The sequence below is a fragment of the Crocodylus siamensis genome, chromosome 2, assembly GCF_052110815.1.
Source record: "Crocodylus siamensis isolate JL-2025a chromosome 2, ASM5211081v1, whole genome shotgun sequence".
NCBI classification, from domain to species: Eukaryota; Metazoa; Chordata; order Crocodylia; family Crocodylidae; genus Crocodylus; species Crocodylus siamensis.
In genome coordinates, this window is record NC_143396.1 from 5,580,087 (window position 1) to 5,605,544 (window position 25,458).

The 25,458-nt window shown below is 46.0% G+C and overlaps 1 protein-coding gene across 9 annotated transcripts in view; it reads right to left on the bottom strand.

Moving 5' to 3' along the window:
- SMOX (spermine oxidase) overlaps positions 1–25,458 on the bottom strand; it is a 248,957-nt gene that overhangs the window by 61,455 nt on the left and 162,044 nt on the right. For 4 of the 9 annotated variants that reach the window (XM_090035047.1, XM_090035046.1, XM_090035054.1 and 1 more), the window contains exon 1: positions 777–931. The exons of 3 other annotated variants lie outside the window; for them this stretch is intronic. The gene's annotated coding sequence lies outside the window, so the exon portion shown is untranslated. Of the gene's footprint in view, positions 1–776; positions 933–7,931; positions 8,071–25,458 lie in introns of those variants that run through there. 2 more of the 9 variants (XM_090035044.1, XM_090035050.1) reach the window with 2 other exon arrangements.

The following is a 25,458-nucleotide window of genomic DNA, read 5'->3' on the forward strand; positions in this document are numbered from 1 at the left end:
GACCCATCCATTTTCAGTCTATACCCCATAGCTAGGGTCTTGCAGCCTCACAAAATATGAGGCTAATGAGATCTTCAGGGCTGGAATCTCTTTTACGCCTTAAAATAACAGCTCCGAACAAAACATCAGTGCTTAACAGTAATAAAACTCTGACCACCTGCTTAGAATGCCAATACTGGTCCCACTTCCAGCACTGTCTGCTCCTTGGTTTGTATGCCCCGAGCTCTGGATTGGTATGCTGCTTGTCTAAACTCTAAGGGTCAGAGCCTTTCTTCTTCCCTGCTTACCAGGTACCATGCATATGCAGGGAACTCAATGAATATCAACCCTTCATGCCCATCCTTATTAACACATGAACCTAACAGAATAAGGGATGGGTATAAAAACATCATTCCCCCAATCCCTCCACTTCCTCGGTTCTGCCAAGGACCCCAGAGAAATCAGTGAACTACTTTACAACCCCATTTCACCATGCAGGAGGTGCAAAGTGAAAAGGGGCTGAACTGATCAGTGTTAACAACAGGCCTGAAGATCCTCTGATAGCTGTGATAAAGCAGAAAATCCCACCAGAGGATCCAATTTTCCATCGTGCTTACATATTAAACTACCTAGAGCAGAATGGTCTTTTTGTTCAGCATCTAGCACAATGAAGACTTGCTCTTGGGCACTCCCACAAGACACCTGAATCATTCATACCCACATGGTTTGCAATTTGCTTAGTCTGCTATTACTGTGTTTGATGCACAAGCAGCTCAGCTGTTTGCTGCAGATCTTACTTCGAAGGGCGCTGCTTCTCCGCCTGTCTTACTCCTCCGGGCTCACATGCAGCTGCTCAGGGACTCAGCTCCTCAGTGCTCCTGTGCAGCTGTTGGTCATCGTTAAATGTACTCCAGGCTACTTCACAAGCCTTTTTTCCTTTGCATGGCGGTAAGGAACCTAACCCTGTAAAGAATCCAGGATCTACCATAATAGCGGCCTATCATCCCATCTTCGAGGCTGGCCAGCAACACAAGAAGACATAAGAAACTCCGAGTTGGACGACCAAAGGATCATTCGATCTTTGACTAAAGCAGGAGGCTTCAACCTCTCAGGTGCCTTTTTCTACCTAACGTAATTGTTGATGTTCTCATTATCTATATGCATTATCTATCCCTAACTGTTACATTTGAACACTTACCAAATTCTTTGTTTTGATGATTTCCTGACAGCAAACTTCTCAGAGCAATGATGCCTAAAAATCAGTAGTGTCCATTTTAAAACTGCTGACTTTCCAATTCACCCAAACATTCATTCACACCAGTACTATCCAAAATTGTCAAGAGAAACTTTCTTTTTTATCCTGCCTTTTTAGCAATCCCATTCCTCACAGTCTCTCCATACGGGGATGTCGCTTTTTGCCTCTAACTATTTTCATCACCAGTCTCTCAATACCTCGTTTCTGACATGGAGTCATCAGCTCAGTCAAGAGCATCTCGGGGGTAACATAAGGACACTATATCTTCAATATTGCTTTTTATCTTATTCTTTATGCCACATAACCTTTTCGTTGCTTTTTTGACTTGCCACTACATACATGCAGAGTTGAGATGTCCACTGAGCTGTTCACAGCAATAATGATTTCTTTTTCTTACTAGTTGCACAGTACAACCTAGTAAGAAGCATGAATAACATGAACTGGCCTTTTCAATACACATCACCTTGCATTTGTCCACAGCAAATTTACATCTGCCCCGGTATAAATTTGTTGAAGGAGTTTTGCTCGTCCTACCTGAGGTTCCATGAAACCTTTTTTTGTAAACTGAATTTTGCACCATCTGCAGATTTCTCTCATCTTGAATTTTATCTCCTTTTTCCAATCAGTGTCACATTAAACACTGGCCCTGATACAACCTTGGGCCATTCACAACTGATTTAACTTTCTACATGGCAAAATGTTAATTGTTCATACCAGGGGTGTTAAACTCACCCTACCCCTCAGAGCCAGATTTGAGCTCCTTCAGAGGCCAGATCCAGACTTGGTGGTGGCAACAAGAGCAAATGGCAGCAGCAGTGTCAGGGTAAGTGGTGCTGGGTAGGGACAGCCATCGGACACACTCCTGTCACTGAAAGAAGGGCCCCGTTCTGCAGAAGGGTCCTCCACCCCAAACTGCCAGGTCCACCAGGAGCCCCATAGGCAAGAAAAGATGGCTCTGTGGGCCAGACGTGGCCCACGAGCCAGATGTCTGACATGCACACTATGCTGTCTCAACTCAAGTCGAATTCATTTAGTTTTTCATTTAATGCCTTGGTTTTCTTAACAGCTTCCTAAGAGGGATGTTAGGCCAGAGTTCAAAAGTGCAATCCTGGAGACCTCTGCTCAGCTGCTGCTGATCGCCACAAGTCCCCAGATGCTTAAGACACTTCGTCTTTGCAATACTAGATTGATCAAACATGCCAGTAACTTATTTTGATGACTGAAATTTAACTAATTCCAGTGGGACCTCTAAAAATGTCTTTAAAGAGAAAAAAAATAGCAACCTAGGAACAATCAATTCTTCTGAAAACCCCAGCAGCTATTCATGATTTTACATTTAGTTGTCAACTAGAAAAATACATTAATATTGTCCACTTTCAGGGTTTCAAGTAGATTTTCCTCCTGCAATTTTTTAATTCCGAGGAGAAATCTTCTGTGTGTCAGCCATGGATGGTGCATAACACCACATTTTGAAAGTGAACCCTTAAAAAGTTAGCAAAATGACTTAAACATAGGATTGATTTTGAATTAATGAGGCCAGGCGATTGTCTAGTATTCAAAAAACCAGTCTTACTCTGCTGAAATCAATGCAGCTGCAGTGACTAGAACAGCTGCGAATCTGGCCTGTAAGTCCCAGTTCTGCCTGTGACTTATGTGGCCTTCAACTCTCTGCCTTAGTTTCCCTATCTGCAGAAAGGAGATAACGCGCATCGCAGAAGGCGATGTTGAAACTATCTTTGAAGAAGAAATCTGCTCGAACCAAGGCCTTGGGTATGCCCGCAGCTCTGTGGCTGCAGAATCTCTCCTCCTAACTTTCAAAACAGAAGGACACATTTAAAAAAAAGTTTCTCACGTCGGCGGTGTTGAAGGTAACCTTGAAAGCATGAGTCCAAGTCCAAATTAATGCAGTGCTGTCTTCTTGAGATCTGCAGCAAACCTTAAACAATGGCTCTGGAGAGTAACGAACTACTCAGTTCAGCTCATTGATTAAGCCTGAAGAGGCCCATTTAAAATAAATGGCATTAAGGACGTTGTTGCTGATCAATTTAGAGAAATGCCTCGCTCAAGTGCTAATCTTTTGCAGTCTTAAAGCTGGATCCCATGCCCTCCCAGGCACTAAACACCCAAACCACTGCCAATACCATCTCCCCTAACACCCATGGTGCAGATTTAGGTAGTCAACAGAAAAAATTGTGGCATATCAAGAACTGACAGTGTGGGGAAAACACTAAATACAATTTATTGAAGATACTCCACTTTTTAAAAACACTATGTTAACAAAGAGGTGCCAGTTTATCCAATACATCTCTGTTGTTAAAACCCTGCTTTGGTGCTGTTCGTCCCACAGAGAAAATGCAGCTAACATTAAGCAAGCTAAGGATCCTATTCTACAAGCCAGATCCCCTACAGAATGGATCACTTGAAGGGAAAGGGATCTCGGGAGTTATTTAATCTGCTGAATCTTTATCACGGGTTATACAAAGAGCTGAGGTTGGGTTTTCGGACCCAGCTGAGCTTGGACATTTGGCAGTTCAGGGAACCGCAGGGGCTTCCCAAAACATGTTTACACATCTGCAGGGCATTGCTGAGAAATTTAAATTCACAGACAGTCGTCCCACACTGGCATTTTTTAGAGTAGACCCATGCTTCAAACAATGCCACCACACTGCAAGGGTAGTATTCGCCACCCAACTCCTATCTTGTAAGTTGTTCACATTACCAATTACAGTATTCCTGGAATTTGTTGCAGGAAATACCATAGTAACAGCAATCTGTAAAGACACTGCATGCTAGCTATGCAAAATTCAAGGACTGTTTTTATGTAGAGTCAAACATTCCCCTCCCCCCCCGCCCTGCAAAACAGACAGAAAACACCTGAACTCCTTGACAGCAAATGTTTCTATGAGAGGTACCCAACGTTGATACAATGTCAGGGAGAAGGAAAAGGGGAAACAAAATGATTTTAATTTGCTGTTTCAGCAAAAAATAAAAACAAGAAATGTTTTGGAAACGACAAAATGTTTTGCCTTGTATTTCCACAGCATTTTTCTGGGTGCTGCCAAGGCAGCAAATTCGGCCAGTTGTTAGTCATAGCAATAGATCTAGTTTTACCCAAAAGCACCGGGCTTTGAGTATGAGGGGCAAAAAACCTGGACTCAGTTTCTTCATTTAAAAGGATCTGAACCTACATCTCTTCACTCCCACCACCTAACGGGCATTTTGGTGGCTTAGTCTTACTGCCTCCTCTTCACACTGGCTTCCTCTGCGTGGACCTCTCAAACTTTCAAAGCAAGGGGACCCAGGTTCAGGTCTACTCTCAACCAGATCCGTGTCAGGAAGAAAAAAATTGTCCCTCCCAGCCCCCGACTTTGGCAGCAGAACCAAGAAAGCCAATTAGTTGTCCAGCTGTTAATTTCCCTGTATCTTCATTGCCTTTTGGAAAGGGAAAGCATGAAAAGGATTGGTATTTGTGGCCATGGGCAAAGATATAACTACATTTATCCATGTTCTGGCTGTTTAATTGTGGCTGCAGAGACAAAGAGATGCTGTTACATTTGTGAATATAGCAGATTCTTTTTAATGCCTGTTACAAGGCACTCAGATCACGGGATAGAAGCAATTACATTTTATTTTGATATAATGCGTAGTCACACAACAGCAGCCAACGTACGGTTGACTTGGTGCTTTAACAATCAGGGATCAAAGCTCCTGAGTTTGGGACAACTAGAAATCTAAAGGCGCAGGGAGGCTTTCATTTAAAAAATAAATAAATAGGTTTCCAGTGATTTTTTTTTTCCTCAGGAAGCTGGTTTTGAAAATGTGAAGTGATACATATTAACTACTAAAGCTGAAAAAAACCCCACGTTACCAGGCTCTCCTTTTGCAGCAGACAGTAAAGATGGGTGAAAAGATCCCCTTGAACTCTTAATGTTCAACTCAATCACATACACCAAAAAAGTTACCTTGCAAGCCCTCTCCAAACTTTCTAAGCCATCCCTTTATGCATCAGACAGGAACATGTTATGACAAAACACTGTCTCATCAGCTAGCCCCAAAACACTGGCTCTTGCTTAGACAGATGAGCAAATCCCAAGCATGCACTTGAAAATCAGAAGGTCCTATCAAGGAGCCTGGGAAAAGCAGGCAACCTGTTTGCCTAGCACAGACATTACTGAGATCCTATGGCAGGGGTCAGCAATGTTTTTGGGTAGAGTGCCAAAAACACCCGCAACCTCAACTTGCAAGATGTTGGCACACCAGGGGCAGATGGCGGGGGAGCCGTGAACAGCCCGATCCTTGTTGCAGCATCACAGCCCCGACCCCTTCCCCACCATCCGCCCCGAAGCGCATGTGCAAAACAAAATGCCTTCACGTGCCAAACTGGCACTTGTGCCGCAGGTTGCCTACCCCTGTCCTATGACACTCTTCAAACTGGAAGTCCCTCCAGATTCCTCCATCCCAAGCAAGCTGAGTGTTATTCTCTTCCCCAGATGTGGCTGCATTTCAGCCGTACCATAATGAACTTGTTGCAGTGCCGTGTTATCCTTCAGCAGGAATTGCTCTTCAGAGATGAAAATGCTAACATCCATCAGCAGCTCCATCCAGGACTGGCAACATCAACAGAGGGGGAAAAAAATCTCTGTCCAGTTTTAACCTACAATGCACGAGTATGATGTTCTGTCAGTTCACTTTACCGTAACTGCTTCAAGGTGGGCGCGTTTACACCTGCACCTTTACTGTGCAGTAACCGAAAATCACGGCGCCGTATGGGCACACGTCTACACGTGCGCACCTGTACTGCACAGAAACTACGTGATGCAGGTAGCAAATTTATTCCCAAGTAGTTACTACGCAGTACAGCATGTGTAGATGCCTTACTGCACAGTAACCCTGTTTGTGTGGGCTGACTTGGGTGTAACGTTACTCCCAAGTCAGTGCACACATAGAATTACTGCTCAGTAAATGCATGTGCAGTAAATTACTGCACAGTATATGCACATGTATACATGCCCAGTGACAGGGTATAAATGGGGGCTGTGAGCAGAGCAAGAAAGTTTGGGAGTGGCTGGTCTAGTAGGCTAAGGAAAGAATAAGAGCTACCATCCTACCTATGATCCTAACTCCACTGGGGAGCATCCCTGCCTCAGTGCCTCCATCTCTCCAACTGAAGCATAGGAAGACCTCTCACCAGCCACAGCACGATGCTGTAAAAGCCTTAACTTGTATTTGGCTAATACTCTGAAAGAGAAAGGGCTATAAGAGCAAAGTATCATCACTGAGTCAATAGTGTGTAAAAGTCTGAAAATACACACAGTTCTTACACAATAGGCTGCAACGGACCAAGGCAGGCACTATGTCCTTAACTCGACCTGTCTGGTTACTCTCAGAAAAGTATGCTCCCTTACATATTAAGTAAGCTTTGGATCGGCAGGGTGAAGTAAGGACAGAGTTCTGGCCTCAAACTTGCATTTGTGGCAGATCAGGAAGTGAACATGTGGATTCGATGCATATAATTTTTGCTTTTATACCCGGACAGGCATCATGAAATGCAAGGATGGGGTGGGATCATCTCCACCTTTGTCTTCATGGCAGACCAGGAACGAAATAGGAACACATGCACATCAAGGGCTTTCCTTTTATTAAAGGAGTTTCTGGAATTAGGAGATTAAAGATCGAGTCGCGTCAGTGCGACTCGGAGGTCAGAATGGCAGATTTCGGGCTACGAAAGTCTCACGTTAAGACGGACCGCTGCCATGACAGCGCCCTATTATCATCATCCCAGTTGCTCCCGGGCAACTTCTGATCTCAGCTGACCAAGGGCAACTCGGTTGAAGGAGAAGAGAAACTAGCACCGGGGCGAAACTTGTTGGCCACCCTATTATAAAATCGGCAGAGAAGCCTCCGCAGCCAAGAACCGGCAACGAAACCCTTGACGTTTTGGTGACATTTACTACTCGACCTTTATTCATCCGAAACTCTTCGATTAAAGAAAAAACTCAATCAATCCATCCACACGTGCACAGACGTGCATCAACACAGAGAGGAGACGGTATGTGCCAAAGCTATACCCACTTGGCAAAACGGTACCACGCGCCTTTCCGTACGCACAAAAAACCACGCAACAACAACACACCACCCCCGCCACCCAACAAGGTAAATACCCTCACGACTAGTTTCCTTATTTTTATCACGGTTCAGCACGGGGGGGGAGTCACAGGCTGCCGGGGACGACCGTGGGGTCCGGGCAAACGTTGCCATCGCCCGCGGGCGACGAGGGCCAGCGACCGGAGGCAGTCATCGGTGTCGCCGCGGGCGACGCGCTTGCTGGGCCGTCCAGGTGAAGCGCAGAAGAGTGGAAGGGAAACGGAAAACCGGGAGCGGCGCCACAGCTCCCTCGCGCCCGGCCGCCCCTGTCTGCGGGTCCGTGGGAGCGTCTGTGAGGGGACCCGTCGCGCGCGGCGTCTCGCGCGTCCGAAACACGGCCGGGCTCGGCGCGGACACGCTACGGAGGGGTCGGGCCGAGGGTCAAGGGACCGGCTTTGTTCGCGGACCGCCTGCTTCGCCGTCAACGGCGACACGAGAGGGACACACGCACGCACGCACACAAAGGGGAGGTGCGGGAGGAGGCAGGTGTCTCGTGACAGCCGGCGCCGCGGGCCGTGCGGCGGGGGCACGCGCGGGCGCTCGCGTGAGGTACCTCTCTCTCGGTGCGGAGGGGCTGGGCTGCGCCTGTCCGGCTCGGCTCGGCTCGGCTCGGCTCGGCGGCGCCTGTCCCGGCCCGTGCGGCGGCGGCTGCGGCACTGCGAGCCCGAGCGGCGCCGGCCTGGTTTGCAGCCTCCGCCTCGGCCCCGCCCCCCCCCGCGACGCCCCGCCCCCCGCCACCAGCGCCCCGCCCCGCGCAGCCCCGGCTCCCGCGAAAGCCCCCCGGCCCCATCCACCAGCCCCGATCCCCCCCGCACGTACACCCTGAACCGGCCTCCAGGTCACCCCGAAGCACCCCATCCGCAACCGAAGCCAGGCCCCAGGTCACCCCACAACAGCCCCGCGCAGCCAGCCCCCCAGAACACCAGCGTCCCCCCAGGGCCTGAAACCCCCGCTCGCAGCCAACCTCCTCGCGCAGCCCCTTCAACCCTGCTTGGCAACAGATCCCACGTGCAAATCCTAAACCACCGCCCTGCAGTCACCCCGAAACGTCCTGTCACAACCCGCCCGACACCGCGACCTGGAAGCAGCCACTCCCAGACACCCCAGTGTGGCTAACACCCTCCCGCTCCCCCCCAGGAGCCCCTAAGCTGCAGTCTTCCAGGTCAACCCAATACAATCGCTACTCTCGTGACTACTTGTACCAGTCCAGAAGGGACTAACACAACTAGCCCTTCCCTCCAGTAAAGCTTAAACGCTAATCCCAGCACGATATAAGCCGTAAACAACCAATCCCCAAAATACAGATCCTGAGCAATGGCAAACTTCCTTCATTTCTCCCCTGTAACAAGCAGACATCCTGGGGTTGGTCTAATCATTGGCCAGCCCCCCTCTTTTAGGGCTAACAGGGCGCCTACCTCTCCTGCCATGCCTTGATGTTAACGATTAGGAGATGTGAATCAGGCGGGAGGATGCCCATTTACTCACCCCGATGACTAGGCCCTATATACACAGCTCTGACCATCCCTTACCGTGTCCCATGCCGCGCAGATGTTGCATGGCCTAACACCTGGCCTTACCATACTTGTAGTAAATTGTCTCTGGGTCTCCAAGCCCTGCCCCCCTGCCCTCCCTGGGCTATAACCCTTACCTCTTTGCCCCAAGGAGCTTCTGTCGTAGCTCCCCAAGGCTCCGGGCCCCACCCCACTGGAGCCACGCTCAGATCCTTATTGCAGCCTCAGTAGTCACGGTGAGTCTGGGCGCTGCTCCAGGTCCCTCCGCCTGACCTGGGCCCTGCCTCACAACTCACTGTGAGTCTGGGCTCCCCCTGCTTGGTCTTAATACCCACCAAGCATGTGGGGGCTGGGGTTATAAGGCATCCTTACTGGCCTTTCCCTGGGGAGGCAACTGGCCTGGCATTTCTAAGGAACTACCCCGTCACGAGCAATCCCACCAAGCCATCCTTCCCCAGCAGGGTGCAGTTTTCTGTCATCCCAAGGACAAGGAGCTCCGGCCATCCCCGTAGCCCCTACCCTTGTCTCCAAGGTGTTCTGAGTAGCCGCTCAGCCAGCGGTGTCTCTCCAGCTGCTTTGCTGTTCAGGGCCCAGCTCTTCTAAGGCACAGCTGGGCCCTGTTCCCCCATCAGGCAGCCCTGCCTAATAGAGTTTGCAGCCAGCTGCGGGCTGCCTTGCTGCTGCCCATACCCCCATGAGTAACAGCATGCTGTGCTCCGTGACATCCCCAAATACAAACCCTGCCACCCAAAAACACCACCCTAAAATGTAAAACCTACATGCTAACTTCTTAAAGTACAAGGTGAAAGCTAACCTTGAAACACCAACACCGTGATGGAGTAGACAAGTACTCCAGATACGAAGCGTCAAGTGACCCTGTGCCCTAACCACAAAAAGGTCTTGTGACATTAAATACCCAACAAAATGCACATCACCCCAAGCTGAAGAGTGCCGATTCAAGCCCTACCAGCTGCTTTTCAGCACATATCTAAAGATCTACTGACTTCTAATGACTCTGGGCAGGCACAACAGGCTCAGAAATATAGATCTAAATTACTTGTATGATACGCAGCCTAAAATCTACCCCTCAAAACAGACCAGATTCCAAAGGAAAGGAAGAAATAATTCCCATCAAAGTGATTAGAAAGCCAGAAGGCACTGCAAAAACAAAGAACTGGGGAAGCGACAGAGGTATGGCATGTTGTGACCTCAATGTGTGTCATGTGCCTGGGGCTGGGCAATAAGGATGTTTGTTTGCAACCCTCCCAACCACAGTACCTTTTATAGGTCAGTCCCAAAGTCTGTACCACCTCAGACAACAAGCCACAAATAAAGGAATAGGAGGAAAATGAACGTCAGACTTTTTTCCAAGTGCTCCTCACCCTATCCATTCATCATTGGCTAATTCATTTTAGTCGGGTTAGAGTGCTGTAACTGTGATGGTCCAGGAAATGTAGAAAGAAAGAGGCAAAGGTTTTTTGTGATTTCTTTTATTGGACCAATTTTATATTTGGGAAAGCTATACGGTTGGTCTAATAAAACATACCATAAAAAAAAAAAAAACTTTGCCTCTTGTAATTGCTATCGTGGCAGAAGCCAGCCTTCAGAAAGGACGAGTCATTGACTGAATTTAGCTTCTGTTTGTGAGTTGCCTGCTTAAAACCTATTAAACAGGTTTTAATATATATTCTTTTAGCAGCTGCTCATCCCAGATAAGATGGAGGTGATGTGAGCTGAAAAAAAAAAGTGGAAGATATAGCAAGTATGTTGTCTATCTGCCTTTGGATGGAGGTGGCACGTCTACCAGGGGTTCACAGTTTCACAGTTTGGCCTCCGCTTTTATTGGAACAACAGATAATGGCAATGGTCAGGCCAGCTTTTTAATTTTTTATGTGGCGTTTGGTGGTAAGCATGTTTCTTTCAGAAGTCAAACTCACGATTGTCGTCTGCTTTTGTCAACCCATGAGCTGAGCTTAGCAATGCACCCGCATGGAGTGAAATAATAACACTCTCCAGAAACTGATGCTGATGCTAAGCATATGATAGGAAATGTGGTAGGTGGGATATCTCTATGGGAACGTATTTCACCAGTGCTTCATGATTTATACGAGCTGCCTATGGATGTACACATGAAGTTTAAAATGATTTTGGACTATAGTCCTAACTATCTATGGACCTGTCTATCTGAAAGAGAGTTGTCTCCCTATACCACACTCCCACAGTTGAATTTGGCTGAGATCCTTCAATCTGCAAGTCCAAGTAATATAAAGAAGAAGAGGCTGCTGGTCGGGTAGTCAATCTCTCTCTCTCTCTCTCTGTCTATCCCACCCTCTGGAGAAGCTACTACTTTAGCTTTAGTTTTGTTACTGAAGGCCAAAAATAGATCAAATCTGAGGACCTACCAGACATTATGAAACACTTGTGGAAAACAGATGAGGTCTGCCATGTGGGCCCTAATGGTGGGAAATTGATGGAAAGAGAAAAAGTTTGAATGCTAAAGTTCCCTGTGTTAGTGGTTGTGGGTTATATAAATACATGCCACTGAACTTTTCTGTGCCATACATTGCAGTTATATCAAAGCCACACTGAGCACCTGCACAGGTGCCCTCATTAATACTTCTATCAACCTAAATATTTACTCAAAAGTATTCAACAATGAACTTCTGAAGTATCCTTGGGCAGGCACTATGTCCCAGTTCCTGAACTGTGACTTGGAAAATAAGTAGGAGCAAAGAGTTTTTAAGGGAAAAACATCCCTGAAAAAAAGAAGAGGGAAAGGAAAAAACTCAGAATACGTAACATCTCTACCCAATTGGGTGAGTAAAACTATCTTTAAGTGACTTGCCTAAAGGTAAGACCAAGATTCAGTGATGTCCAGAAAAACCAACTCAAATACACCCAATACATCCAGTACCTACTCTGATAATGAATCACACTGGATGCATCTACATTTGCAATTAATGCAAAGCAATAAACTCCAATGAATATTGTGCCGGAGTTTTTTTGCTTCTGGACACAGTGTTTACACGTGTGCTCAGATCTGCAATATACTGAGCCAAGCAGAGCAGCCCCAGGTGGCAGGTGGGCCAGGGCCAGCCTGCCAGCTCAGGGCTGCTCTGGCCCAACTCAACATGCTGTGGAGGTGCTGGCTGGGGTACGAGGGTGCCAGCACCCTCGTGCCCCAGCCAGCCCTGTCAGCATTGACATGTGCATTGCTACACAGTAAATAACACCACTGCAGGACAGTACTTGTAAATACAAGTACTGACCTACAGCAGCATACTGCAACTTAAGAGAGCCGCACGTGTAGACACAAAGACTTGACAGCAGAGCTTATTAAGCACCTCCACAATAAGCATGTTGTGTAGATGTGCTCGCTGTGTATTACAGAGCAAAGCCTCTAGACCCTGACCTGCCAGTTTATTTATGCACATACTTGACTTCAGACACCTGAGTAGGCTCAGCAAAGTCAGGGCCTACTTATATGTCTGAAATTTAGCATATGCTCAAAGCCTTTGCAGATTCAGGACACTAACAGGTTAACGTTACACCAACTACTAAAAATTAAACTGCCTATAACTTAGACGATTATCCCTACAATAATTCAAAGCAATCCAAATTACTTTACCATCATTTATGCATTACTATCAATTATACTTTACCAACACTTATTTTGGAAAGTCTTATCTCTTTGGTTTTCTGCAGTCTTTTATCAATCATTTTGGTTAAACATTAAGATATAAGCAGCTAGCAAAGTTAAAGTAATTATGTCAAAGATAATTATAAGGCATATATATATACACACACACACACACACACACATATTATGCCTGCAATCCATATATATTGCAGCATTTCTATGACTGGTTCTCCCACTTCAGTAGCATTTGAATAGTCAAATAAAAGTATACACACGTACAAGATAACAGTGTGTGTGTGTGTGTGTGCGCGTGTGTGTGTGTGTGTGTGTGTGTGTGTGAAGCATACTCTAAAATAAATTCAAAATCTTACTATTAATGTTTTCCAAAGAAGGACTACTGGATGCAATTCAGAAATGTGGTCAGCAAACACAGTAGAGGAAGTTTTAAAACAGAACAAAAAAGTGGCTCTCAGTGATTTCCCTCCTCCTTTTCCCTTCGATATAACAATTCCTGTGGAAAAGGTTTTACACAACCCCACCTTTGGGACCTTAAAAAAAACAGCCAGTCTCCCTTTGAAAGTATTTTTAATTAAAAATCATGTGTGAACGAGATCCCAAAATAGTCCACAATTAATTCAAAAAGTCTTTCGCAGAGAGACTGCCCTTTGTTCCCAGGCCTAATGCTTTCCTGCCATTCCATGCATAACTACAATAATTCAACAACACAGAGGAAAGCTAATCCTTTCTGTAATTTAATAACTATTTGACAAGATGTCTTGAGGGATGAAGAGGTATGTGCTATATAAAACCAACTATGGTAAACCATCAATACCTGAAACAATGTCCCACATCATTCCTGTGGACAGAAACATACTACACCCCAAGGCCAGAGGAAAACTGCTAAAATTCCTTTTGGAGACTTTTTCCTTTTGGAGAAGATTCTTGGATGCACAGATCTTAAGATGAAAGGGGACCATTGACCTGCATGACAGGCCATAGTACTTTCCTGGAATAATTCCTGTGTTAAATCCACTGGCTGTACTTCCATGAGAGCATATTTTTTAGAAAAGCATCCATGCAAAATCTGAATATTTCCAGTACTGGAGAATCTGTGGCAAACCTTCGGAAATTTGATTAATGATTAATTTCTGTCATTGTTAAAATGCTGTTCCCCATTTTCAGCCTGAATTTGTCTAGCTTCAACTTCCAACCAGAAAGTCCAGTTAGGCCTTTGTCTGCTGGAATGGAGAGTTCCCCTTTATGGGTTGCTGTTCTCCATTCAGGTACCTACAGATTATGATCAAGTGACCCTTTAACCATCTCTTTGCTGAGTAAACTAAATTGAGCTCCTTCAGTCTTTCACTATAAGACACAACATGTTTTCTCGTCCTGTCATCAATCTCTTGGCTCTTCTCTGATTTTTTAGTATTGTTTTTGATGGGCAGTAGCTAACAAATAGCAGGGGACTGCTTGATGAACCAGGAAGGCCCTTCCAAACTCATATTCCTATGACCGTGTAGCTATGGGATCTGCAGCCACCCCGACATTCATTTAATCAAAGGGATCAATAGAAAAGTACCAGTGTACAGGAAGACAAGAGACATAAAGCCAGGCTAGTTGCCGTTCTGCTGCCCTTCTCCCCCCGCCCTCCCACCTACAATACTGTACTTTGCAAAAACCAAGCTGACATCTAACATGTCTTCATTTGTGTGTGTCACTAGCTGCAAAAATGCAGCTGTGAAATTCAGATAGAGTTACAGCATTTTAGTTACAGGTTTTATAAAGCAAGGAAAATGTAACAGCAGCAACTGGAAGTGGAGGCTACAGCCCCAGGTCATAGGAGAATGGTGCAAACTCTGCTATCCTGACCACTATCACAAAAACAGGGCTATATATAAAAAAAAAAATAGTTATCCTGGGTTTTACAATTCTATTACAAGTTCCCATGTGTCACTGTACATTTCACATAGCTCCTTTTGAGTGCCATCATCATGGGACAATGGGAAGGGACACTGGTGTGAAATTATCATCCCTAAAGAGGGGAAGATTGACCTGAGCTTAAAGAAATAATACTAATTTAAACAAAAAAGGGAGACAAATGGGATCAATGAACTAAATCCAGAATTCAGCAAATGCAGCTGCAACCATACATTCCCTTTTATAAAGAGGTGGTTCTATGAAGGAAGCAAAAATATAGTAGGTCCATAGGAGCAGGAGGTGGCCTTGACTGTGGAAATTTAAGCTCTGGAGTATGATACTGGGGCAGCTAGGGGGGGACCCTAGTGGACTTCCTGAAGAGCAGTGCCTTTCTAGTACCTAACAGCAGGTAGCAATGAGGAACAGAAAGTAGTATCAGCTGAATCTAAAATACTGGAAAATATGAATTATTTATAGACATGATGAGCAGACGCAGCAGCAGCACAGCATACCACCACTGCAAGAAACATCACCTTTGTGCTCTTTATTTCCTATAACAACACACTGCAAGAGTCAAAAACCATGACAGAGCTCTCCCAGCCTATCCCAAACCCACTTAGCATCTCTTGTTGAAGTTCAAGAGGCCGTTCTGCCCTTTGATGAGCCCACCACCTGCTTAGTAGATTTTCAAGCAGACCCCTTCATGCGTTCCCCCATGATACTCATCATGCCTTGGAGGACCTCCCTGAAACTGTCTGCAAAATTAACTCAGTACATTCCTCCAAAGACAAATCCCTGCTCAAAATTCTGCTTTGCCTCCATGCCTAGAGGAAATGTGATGATGGTTGGGCTGCTGATGGGCTATGACTTCTGCCTTCGTTGCAGACCAGCATCATTCTGTTGCTTTCTCGTGTTGCCTTGCCTGCCTGGATCTCTTTATTGCCCTGTCTGTGTCTTCTACATAGATTATAAATGGTCTGGTGCTAGTATTGTCTTCTTGTTCTCTGTATGGCCCCTGGTACAAAGGAGTTCTGGTCCACACCAATGATTCCAGATACCACTGATAAATAATAATCCATCTGAACCATCCAAAAGGACGGACGACCCTCCAAACTATGAAACTATGACATGGAGGCTAAGGAACTTTGCACCCTGTCTCGGCACGTAAACATATATCTAAACAGAATTTTATACAGAGACATGCATGCAGGCACATGCACACACACACGCACTTTTCAACATTGCATTTTAATAACAAGGAACTGAACTTGCTAGACTGATGGCTCGTTCCCAAGGAAACACCAGCAACTTATTAGTCTTAAAAGGGAGGCACAACATTTTCTTTTGTTAAATCATTCAGCCTGCTGTGACTTTAAAATCCTTATAATTCACCAGGAACAGACTGTTTTCCAGTGCATCCAGGTTACAAACTACAAAAGGGGAAAACCTAAGCAAATACAGAAATGGAGATCAAATATGAATGGTGCATACTATTGCCTGATATGCCTGATAAGTCTAGTCCTGTTTAGACCAGAGTGTTTCAACTTTGATCGGCTGCTACTGCTCCCAGGTGGACTGAAACACAGCACTTAGCAGAAAGCCATCACATTATACTACCAATTAGATCAAGAAGAGAAAAATGTTGTATCCAAATGAACAAGAGAGATTTTTGGGAGGCAGAATATAATTACCTGACTGAAATTTGGCTAGAGCTAACATTCCTGTTCTTGCAAAGAAAAATCCCTCTGAGCTCCTTAATAGCCAGAGCAATCACAACCCCCGTTTGACAGAAGCTGCTTCTTGCTCTTTGTCACCAGGCCAGGGCATACAGGGGTGGGATGAATTTATGGCCAATTCTGTTCTTCTGGTCCAAATGGTCAGGTAGACCAATAGAAAGTGGTGCCCAAACATAATGTTACTAGTCCATGGAAACTATCATGAACTTAACTGGATTTCAGCCTAAAGTCCAGTCAATCAAATAATTTTCTGTGCAACACATCCTATACACAGTATATACTGAGGCACAAAAAAGAGAATTAAAGAAAGCATCATAAATCCTTTGGGCCAAGTTCTATTCTCAGTTACAGCACTTTAAACTCAGATGTATGTATGAATAACTAAACAGAGTAGTATTTGGCCACATCTCTGAATTTTCTCTCTCTCTAAATCTGCTTTGGCTGCCGTCCTTTATTGCTTTAAAGAAAAAGATGAACAAATGCAAAGGTCTTCAGTGACCTTTGCATTTGCATTTGACACAGAAGGCAGTCTAGTTCCAGGTGATGCAGGAAAGGCTGAAGTACTTAATGTCCTTTTTACTTCAGTCGTCACAAATAGGGGCAGCTACCAGATGATGAGTGAAGCTGGCAGCAAGGATAGGGAAGGAGACAAACAGCCTAGGGCAACGTGCTAGGGATTATTTTGAGGAACTAGATGTGTTCAAGTTAGCCAGGACAGATGGGATGCATGCCTAGGGTACCGAGGTACTTTCAAAGCCATTATCTATCCTCTTTGAGAACGTGTGGCAAGTGCGTGAGGTCTCAGAGAACTGCAAAAAAGGCAAATATAGTGCTTATCTTTAAGAAGGAAACTCTGAGGAATTACAGACCAGTCAGCCTGACCTTGATACTTGGAAAGATCATGGAGCAGGTCCTCAAGGAATCGCTTATGGAGCACCTAGAGGAGGTCAGGGGTCAGCAGGGCAGGCCTTATGAGGAGAGGCTACGGGACCTGAACCTGTTTAGCCTCCACAAGAGAAGGTTAAGGGGGGACCTTGTGGCCTGCTACAAACTGGTCAGGGGGGATCAGCAGGTATTGGGGGAGTCCCTGTTCCCCCGTGCGCTGCCAGGAGTGACCAGGAATAACGGTCACAAGCTGGCGGAGGGTAAGTTTAGATTAGATATTAGGAGGCGCTACTTCACAGTCAGGGCGGCTAGGGCCTGGAACCGGCTTCCAGGGGAAGTGGTGCAGGCTCCTAGCCTGGGGATTTTTAAGAGGAAGTTGGATGAGCACCTTGCCGGGGTCATCTGACCCCGATGCTCTTTCCTGCCAAGGCAGGGGGTCGGACTAGATGATCTACCTAGGTCCCTTCCGACTCTAGCTACTATGAAACTATGAAACAAGATGTTCAGGATCAGCCAGCATGGATTCACCAAGTCATGTCTGATCCACCTGATTTCCTTCTATGAGAAGGTGCCAGGCTTGTTGTGTGAAGAGCAGTGGATGTGTGTGATATACCTTGACTTTAGCAAGGCTTTTGACACTCTCTCATGATATTCTCATTAACAAGCAAAGGAAATACAGACTAAACATGGGTAATGTAATGTGGATACATAACTGGTTAGACCATGGTGTTCAATGAGTAGTCATCAATGGCTCAATGTCTACTTGGGAGAAGGTCTCAAGTGGGGATCCCCAGGGGTCAGTTCTGAGTCTGGTATTGTTTGATGTCTTCATTAATGATTCGGATAAAGGGATTGAGGGCATGTTTTGCAAATTTGCAGCTGACACCAAGTAGGGTGGAGCTGAAAATTCTCTAAAGGGCAGGGCTAGGATCCAGAATGATCTAGGTAGACTGGAGAAATGGTTCTCAATCAATCAGATGCAATACAACAAAGGCAAGTTCAAAGTGCTACCCTTGAGACAGAATAACTGAATGCACAAATACAGGCTGGGGAATGACTGGCAGGCTGGCAGTACTGCAGAGAAGGACCCGGGGGTTACAGGAGACCATAAAATGAATATAAGACAACTGCAAAAACAAGCCAACATCGTAGCAGGTTGTACTAGCAAGAGTGTCACTTGCAAATCAAGGGAGATGATCCTCCCACTCTATTCAGCACTAGTGAGGAGGCCTCACCTGGAGTATTGTGTCCAGTTTGGGGCCGCACACTTCAAGTCTGTAGACAAACTGGAAAGAGTCCAACACAAAGCAACAGAAATGAGATAGGGCCTGGGAAGCAAGACTCATGAGGAAAGTCTGAAAGAACTATGGTTACTTAGTCTGGTGAAGAAAAGTGTTGGCACAAGGAGTATCTGATAACAGTCTTCAAATACCTAAAGGGCTTTTCTCTGTGGCTGTAGGGGACAGGTCTAGGAGCAATGGCCTCAAGCTGCAGTGGAGAAAATTTAGGTTGGAGATTATGAGGAACAATCTGATTATGAAGTTGGTCAAGCATTGAAACAGGCTACCTAGAAAATTGGAGAATCTCCATCACTGGAAGTTTTCAAGAGCAGGTTAGACAGACACTTGGCTGAGAGGATCCTGCCTTTAGCGAGGGGTTGGACTAGATGACCTCATGAGGTCCCTTCCAGCCCTACTTTTCTTTGATCTTATAGATTTCATAGATTTCATAGACATCAGGGCTGGAAGGGACCTCGGGAGATCATCGAGTCCAGCCCCCTGCCCAAAGGGCAGGAAGTCAGCTGGGGTCATAGGATCCCAGCAAGATAAGCATCCAATTTACTCTTGAAGGTGTTCAATGTAGGTGCTTGAACCACCTCTGCTGGCAGACTGTTCCAGACCTTGGGGGCTCGGACAGTAAAGAAATTCTTCCTTATGTCCAGCCTGAAACAGTCTTGCAGGAGTTTGTGACCGTTCGACCTCATCATCCCTTGGGGCGCTCTGGTGAACAAATGTTCCCCCAGATCCTGGTGGTCACCCCTGAGAAACTTATAGGTGGCCATCAGATCGCCCCTGAGCGCTTTTCCAGGCTAAAGAGTCCCATGGCTCTCAGCCTGTCATCGTAAGATCTGTTTTCCTGACCTCTGATCATGCGCGTGGCTCTCCTCTGGACTCTCTCAAGCTTCTCCACATCCTTTTTGAATTGTGGAGCCCAAAACTGGACGCAGTACTCCAGCTGCGGCCTCACCAAGGCCGAGTACAAGGGGAGAATGACGTCCCGGGATTTGCTCGGGAAGCATCTATGGATGCACGCCAGCATTTTGGTCGCTTTACTAGCCGCAGCATCGCATTGCAGGCTCATGTTCATCTTGTGGTCAATGATGACCCCCAAGTCTCTTTCTTCTGTAGGGCTATCCAACGTAGCACTGCCGAGCCTATTAGGGTGCTGCATGTTTTTCCTCCCAAGGTGGAGAACCTTGCATTTTTCGGTGTTAAATACCATGAGGTTCTCGTCCGCCCATTTGCTGAGCTTGTCCAGGTCAGCCTGGATCACCCTCCTATCTTCTGGCGTGGATGCTTTGCCCCAAAGTTTGGTGTCATCGGTGAACTTGGCCAGTCCCCTCCTGACTCCAATGTCCACATCATTAATGAAGATGTTGAACAGGATGGGTCCCAGGACAGAGCCTTGAGGGACCCCACGGGTCACAGGGCACCACGATGAGTGACTGCCATCAATCACAACCCTCTGGGTCGGGCCACAGAGTCAATTTCCCAGCCAGCGGATCGTGGTGGAGCCAAGGCCACAACTGGGCAGTTTGGCCAAGAGGTGATCGTGGGATACCAGATCAAAAGCTTTTTTGAAGTCAAGATATATGACATCAATCTCTTCTCCCTCATCCAGTTGATAGGTCACCTGGTCATAGAAGGAAATGAGATTGGTCAAACAAGACCTACCCGCAACACACCCGTGCTGGCTATCCCTTAGGATGTTAGCCTGGGCCAGTCCATCAAGGATGGCCTCCTTAATAAACTTTTCTAAGATCTTCCCCAGGATAGAAGTCAGGCTAATGGGCCTGTAGTTAGCCGGATCCACTCTCCTCCCTTTTTTGAAGATCGGCACCACATTGGCCTTCTTCCAGTCTTCGGGCACTACACCAGAGCGCCAGGAGTTTTCAAAGACCCGTGCCAGGGGCTGGGCTATGATGCTCGCCAGCTCCTTGAGCACCCTGGGGTGCAGACTGTCAGGGCCAGCTGACTTGAAGGTATCCAGCTTCTCAAGGTGTTCCTTCACGAGGTCAGCATTTATGGAGGGTAGGGGATCCCCATCACCCGGATCTCCCTGTCCCATAGCAGGCATGGGCGTCCCATGGGACTGATGAAAGACTGGAAGATTTTAGGTGCTTTTAGGTGCTGAGAATCCTGTTACTGTGACATTAAACAAGGAGTATGTAAACAACACCCCATGGCTTTGCTCTGCCAACAGCAAAGGAATAATCTCAGGGCAGCAAATGGTGTGACAGCATCTCAGAAAATAGCCTCAGAGATTTGGGAACCAGTGGTGAATACTAGAGCAGGGCAAACGCTTCACAGGAAGTAACTTCTTTTCTCAGTGTGAACCCAGACTGACATTTTATCCAAGCTATTGGATAAATGTTTTGCCATATTATATGAAACGTTTTAGTCTGTGGCTAGATTCAGATATACTTAAGGGAAGTAATGCGTGCTTTTGTGATTCACTGCTGCTTTCTGATTTATATGAGTTTGATTTTAATCTCTGATGAGGAAGCAAAAGTCACTTAAGCCTAACTCAGTGTGTAAAGTGTAGAACAAGGAGTCTGCTCAGACACTAACCTGATGTGTGGGCAAGTCACTTCCGTTTTTGTGTCTTCGCTTCTCTTCCCTTCCTTTACTCATCTGGTTTTATTAAATTGTGAACGTTTTACGGCAAGAGTTGTCATAATGGGCCCTCATCTCAAAGGGGAACTGCAAGCATTGCCTTAATACAAATACAGATGTGAACATCCACTCAGATGCATTCATACGTGAATCCATGCTTTCCTCCATCCATGAATTCTCTGGTGAACAAATTAAAAAGTACAACGTTGTTTTCAGAGAGGTTTACAAAGAAACTTAATTTCCAAAGGCCCAAATACGTATGATTCTTACTGAATTAAGGTTCTCAAACTTTTTTCCCAGCTCATGCATCTCAGTGCAGCTCTAAATAGTGCCCATTTCTCAGCAAGGAAATGGATGGTCAAGACATTTTTTAAAATTCGAATGAGAGACTGAGCAGAGTTCTCACCCCCTCGCCAAGATTGAGTGTCTGGCCGTGACAAATGCATTCTTGTTCTGCTCATATCTATCTAGAGTCGGGCTACAAGGATCACTTCCCCGGTCTGTCACTTTGAACCTGTCACCACTCTCTTCATATCCCTCTACCAACTCCTCCATTTTATTAAAAATAAGTTGCTTGTCTTATGAGTCTATGATTGTCCAAGCCCTCCACGGCATACCCCCAGCTTCCCTTTCACCCATCAGCCTGACGCCCACCTCTGATCAGCTTGTAATGCCTCCTCCACCACAAAGCTGTTAGATTTACAAACAGCCTCTTTCACTGCTCCTCCCATGCCCCATATCACCATTATCCCCCTACAGATCTTTCCTCAAAATTTGCCTCTGCTTTGATGTCTACAGAAGATATTTAAAGAAAAATGAGCTGCTGATTTGCTTCGGCTATTGCCATGAAGGCCAGTACTGTCTCCCTGTTGCCTTGGGCTTCCTCGACAATCTGTATCTGCCTGCTGCGTATCTCCTCTTAGATTGTAGGTGCTCTGGGGCTGGGATTGTACTATTCTGTTATGCCTGTCCAGCACCTAGCACAATAAGGTCATGCTTCGTGATGGGGACTCCCCCATAAATAAACACACAAATCCTCTATAATAATTTGCCTTGCTGGCATCTTTCTCATTCTGGCTGTCACGCTCAAAAAAACCACATTTGCGCTCACTTTTCTGAACTTTTAGTGATTGCTTTCAATTAGTTATGGTGTACTCTCGGTATCCAAGCAAAAGTTGTCCCTTAACACTGTAACATTAACCCATAACACCCTTTCCAAGGTGAAGCAGAGAACAGACAACAGTTGAATGCAGAAAGAATGGGAAGAGTAAGACAAAATTAAGCAAATGAGCGAAGAGGACGTCGCAGAAGAGATGCAATGGAAAGGCAAAGGGTTCACAGAGACAATAGAAGACAGGCCGAAAGAGTAGACAACAAGAGATTCACTGAAGACAAGACTGAGGAACATAGTTGTGGATTGATGAACGTGGTGTGCCAATTTTGTAACTCTTTAAACCTCCAAGCTGAAAGACCATCAGATGGCCAATTCCAGAGGTGTTGTCATAAGGGTAAAGTAATTCTGCCTCCAAGAAGACTGTTTCCAAAGTATTTGTGGCTTGTGATGGTGAAGGGGAACAACAAGCACTACCACAACTTTAAAATAAACATTTGAGTGTAAAACAGTGCACTGCCTGTTGAGCAAAGATCATTGTGACGAGTTGTATGATTCACGGACCATGTGGAGGATTGAATCCAAATGCACCGTGCGCAGAAAATCATCAATGTCTGAAGAAATATCCGAAGGAGTTTAAAGAGGAGACGCTTGGAAATGTTGCTGGATACCCATTGTATAGAAGCAGCCCAGGCAGAACAGGTGAAGTTGGTAATGATACAGTGGATAACAGAAACATGGTACCCTACGACAAGTAGCCTATTTTTGCCAGTCATTTTTTACGGGCTTTTACACTAGTAAATAATAAAATGCTGCAGTTCAAGACACCGGCATTGCAGTATTCCAAGCCATTACCTTGCTATCATTTTAGTCAATTAGCTTTAAATCATAGTAGGTTTGTGTTTCAGTGGACAGCAAATTAAAATATGCCACGGGAAAGTATAAAATAAAGATGTAGGGGATGTCTTCACAACAAACTTAGACCAAGGTAGCTTAACATGGGCAGTGCATCTGATCTCATGCATACCAGGTCCATGAAATGGCATGATGCTGTACTAATCCACATGCTGGGAGGGAGATCTGGCAGGATATTGCATGGTTCTGTGGTGCACCGAGTTACAAATGCACTTAAAATATAATAGTTTAACTGAGACTTTTTAAATGCCAGACTCTGAAAACATGATTTCCTTGTTCATGTTATTTGCGTCACTAGGTACTAAATCTAACAATTTAAAAAATCACAAGCACTGTCCACTCATATAATATTATCTGTATCAGGCTCGGAGGTGACAGCTTGACTTGCGCCACAGCTGAAAGGGACCTGGGGGTAACGATTGACCATGAGCCGTCAGTGCGAGGTGGTGGTCAGCAGGGCAAATAACACGCTGGCATGCATCAACCAATGCATCTCATGTAAAACTAAGGAAGTGATACTCCCGCTGTACTCGGCACTGGGGAGACTGCAGCTGGAGTACTGCATCCAGTTCTGGGCGCTGCACTTCAATAAGCGGGGGCTGGACCCTATGATCTGCAAGGTCCCCTCCAGCCCCTAACATCTATGAACCACTAAAGACTTCCAGTCAAACTACCACTGTGCTGGGCGCTTTTCAGACGCAGAGCAAAAAAGATAGCTCAAAATCTAGATACGAACATGTCACCTGCCCTCATCTGTTTCCCTTTGTAACTAAGGCCCAGGCTGGGGACGGGGAGTCATTCTTCTCTCCCTCTTGTCTCAAGCACCACGTATAAACAGCAATGCTCATACAGCTTTGTCAGACCAGGTTCTTTGGGTAGATGTGATATTCTTTATTAGACCAACTAAATAGTTGGCAAAACTGTTCTTTGCAAGCTTTCGGGCACAGACACCCTCCTTCAGGCACGGAAGATATCCAGTTTTGCTGTTTGAAATGGAAACTTCACAACATGAAGGAGACAGAAGCCAAAATCAATAGCAACCTGCAACCACACAGCTTTGTAAAGCATGGAGATACATCAGTGAAATAGAAGAACAAGATATCACTGCTTTCCTGCTGCACAGTTTCCAAGCAGTTTACCCTTCTTGTTCTCATACAGCAGGGGTCAGCAACGTTTTGGGGCAGAGTGCCAAAAACACCCGCAACCTCAACTTGTAAGATGTTGGTGTGCCGGGGCAGATGGCGGGAGAGCCACGAGTGGCCCAATTCTTGTTACGGCAGCACAGCCCCGACCCCTTCCCTGCCACCCACCCCAAGGCACAAGTGTCAAGACAAGTGCCTTCAAGTACCACGCTCTAGCACCCGTACCAGGGGTTGCCGACCGCTGTCATACAGTATTTTGGGCTACCAACGCAGCAAAGAAGAGTTTCTCCTAAAAATAGGCATCTTCCCCTGCTGCATCAAAAAAGTGTCCTGGAAGCATTTTTATCAGTTGCAAAATTCTGTCAAGGCTTTTTTTTTTTTAACTTACAACTTGCACTTAAGTGCCCCTGTCCCTTTAAAAGCCTTTGTTTTTGTTTGTATAAATCAAAAACTGCTTGGATGGGGGAAAAAAAGCCTTTCTGTTTGCCAAGCAGTGTGCAGAGATTATGAATCATTAAAGGGGCAGCCACGTGTCAGCAAGAGTAGAAGTGCCTTGCATTTGACCTTTATTTATAACGGCTAGACGAACACTTCACAGCCTATAGCTACAAGGACCTAATCCTCTTTGCTTCTCCACAGCCCGCAGATCAACTGGAGATCGCACGTGCTTTTGTTTGGGATTTTTTTTTTTTCCATTTAAGAAAAAAGCTCCCTAACATTTGTCAGACTGGAGGAACTCTAAGAAAGCCTTCGCAGTCCCCTGCATTGATGAGTTTTGAAGTTGGAGATGAACTGGAGGTTTTCCCCTTGCGGCTGCAGTTCAGCAGAGCATGCAAGCAGATGTTACCCTGTAAGTCCCCGTGACTCAAATGGACCTGCTCGTGCGCCTGAAGTTGGACACACCCCTGGGTGCTTTACAGAAGCAGGCCCAGGCCCTGGCCCCTTAGTCAGAGCTCAGTCACCTCAGGCATCGAGCATGCCTCCACCACCACGGGCTTCACGTTAAACACATGCTCAAGTCCCAGGAAAGTCAGTCGAGTTTAAACATGTGGCTAAGTGATTTATTAAACGGGCATAATGTACCCCCAAGGTCCCTAACAAACTGGGATTTCTGCCTCCTTTGTGGTTGGATGCAAACTGCACTCCATTTCCTGTTACACATTATTATTCTGAGAAGAGGTTGCATAATTCTTCAGAATAAATCAAGCCAAGATTGCTCAGACAGGGCCCCTGGAAACAACCACACTGCAGTCAGGTAATGGTCTGTCGCCTGGGTCCACCTACCTTCAGCAGAGCTATGATGATACTGTAGAAGGACCTAGGCGAC